At 61.0% G+C, this 2,141-nt stretch overlaps 1 protein-coding gene across 1 annotated transcript in view; it reads left to right on the forward strand.

Annotated features, from left to right (window-relative positions):
* The first annotated feature begins 80 nt into the window (after positions 1-80).
* Positions 81-2,141, forward strand: part of TNFAIP8L1 (TNF alpha induced protein 8 like 1) — a 4,416-nt gene continuing 2,355 nt past the window's right edge. Inside the window, exon 1 of the mRNA XM_008933351.4 lies at positions 81-266. The gene's annotated coding sequence lies outside the window, so the exon portion shown is untranslated. The remainder of the gene's footprint in view (positions 267-2,141) is intronic.

Here is a 2,141-nt window from a genome sequence, read left to right on the forward strand (position 1 = left end):
GCCCTGAGCCGGGCTGGAAACTTCAGCGACAGGAAGGAAGCGAAGTGGGTTATTTCAGGCTCGTGTTTGCTCCTCGGGGCAAGACTTGCCTCTTCCGCGCGCCGAGAGCAGCCCCTCCGTGAACAATGGGGTCGCGGGGCCCTTCCCGGCAGGAAAACGGCTCGTTCCGGTGAAAATCTCCCTGTTGGTGCTGAGTCAGCAGGTCCCAGTGTGGTGCAGAGGGTGCCCCGCGAACCGTCCCGGTGCTGAGTGGGAGCCAACGGGAGGTGAGCTCGGGTCTGCTTGGGGTTTGCAGGGAGCGACCTGTGGAACAGCTCACGGGAGCTGGTTGCATTTTTGGGGTCCCTATACTGCTTTTGGGGTCCCTAGACCCCTCAGTGCCTCAGTTTCCCCCGGGATGCTCCTCGCCCCAGTTCCCAGCAGGAGAGGGCTGTGGGTGGCCGGGTGTTGTTTGCTGCAGGGAGCAGAGGGTTGATCCGTTATTCCACTTGGCATCTGGGAGCTGTGGGCAGCTCTCAGGAGGTGGCACTTCCTATTTTCTGTGGGCTCTGTAGGTGGAGTTTGCACTTGCTTTATGGCTGTGGTTGCCCAGTGTGGGAATTCCTATTTATCCAGGCACAGCTCTGGGCAGGGAGCCCAGGGCACCCCACAGCCATAAGGGAGGGGACTTTGGGGTGACAAAGCCCTGCTCCTTCTGGAGAGGATGCCGAAGGAAGTCCTCTTAGAGCCAAGGGAGAGAAGATGGAGCCACGCTGCCTCTTCCCACCCTGCCTGTCCCTCCGGGCTCGGCTCCGGAGGCACCTCCTGGACTCAGCCTTGGCATTAAATGGGCCCGACCCGCCTGGCAGCTGCTGTCACACAACATCTGTACCGTCATTTTTGCCTTGTCCAGTGCAGGAGCCTCAGCTCGAGGCTCCCGCTGGCACAGGTCGACGCTTTCCCCTTGGAGGAAGCGCTTCCAAAGCTCCGTGTTTTTCCCGAGGGCCGTAAATAACGCGGCAGGCGGCGGCTCCCGCGGCGGCTCCGGCACCGCTCCCGTAATTCACGTCCCCGCAGAGCCTTGGCTGCCCTTGGGTTCAGGGAGCTGGAGGCTGGAAGATGCTCAGGGAGTCGGGGCCCATCACAGTTGTCCTTGCACAACTGGCTGGGTGAGCCTCGGCTCCACAGGGAGCTGGGATTTGCTCCTGAGAGCCTGGTGTGTGCTCCGGAGTGGTAGGAGCAGGATTGGGGATCTCCAAAGGGGTCTGGGACGGGGTGGCAGCTTGGCCTAGGGGAAACACAGAGCTTCCTGTGATGGGGACAGACCCAGTTCTGCACCAGAATCCCAGAATGGTTGGGGTTGGAGGGACCTCAAAGCCCATCCAGTTCCACCCCTGCCATGGGCAGGGACACCTTCCACTAGCCCAGGTTGCTCCAACCTGGCCTTGGACACTTCCAGGGATGGGGCAGCCACAGCTTCTCTGGGCAACCTGTGCCAGGTCCTCCCACCCTCCCGGGGAAGGATTTCTTCTTAATATCCAATCTAAACCTGCTCTCTATCCGTGGCCAATTTATCCCCATCCATCCTCACACCGGCAGCCTCCTTTAGCTGAAATATCTCCTCTCCCCTCCCAGGGGATGTATTTATAGCCTGAGCCCATCCCTTCCCGCTCTGCCAGGCTCTCCATGCCATGTGCAGCCTCTTGCATAAGCAGCCCCAGCTCTGCCCATCCATCCTGGCTCCGGAGCCGGTTGTTTTCCCGCTGTTCTCGCCTCCCGGTGATTTGTAGCTCTGCGGTTTCCCCGGGCCAAGGCGCCTCTCCAGGGTCGGCAGCTCCAGTTTTATTCCGTCACGGCGGCTTCGAGAGCCGCGACCTGCCCGAGGTGATGGATTTGGTCCCGCCGGGATGCGGGAGCCGGGCTGTAGGTGAGGGTTGTAGGTGAGGGTTGTAGGTGAGGGCTGTAGGTGAGGGTTGTAGGTGAGGGCTGTAGGGGAGGGCTGTAGGGGAGGGCTGTAGGGGAGGGCTGTAGGTGACGGCTGTAGGTGAGGGTTGTAGGTGAGGGCTGTAGGTGAGGGTTGTAGGTGAGGGCTGTAGGTGAGGGTTGTAGGTGAGGGTTGTAGGTGAGGGCTGTAGGTGAGGGTTGTAGGTGAGGGCTGTAGG

This window comes from Manacus vitellinus, unplaced genomic scaffold (assembly GCF_001715985.3).
Source record: "Manacus vitellinus isolate BGI_N305 unplaced genomic scaffold, ASM171598v3 scaffold_64_pilon, whole genome shotgun sequence".
Classification (NCBI taxonomy): Eukaryota; Metazoa; Chordata; class Aves; order Passeriformes; family Pipridae; genus Manacus; species Manacus vitellinus.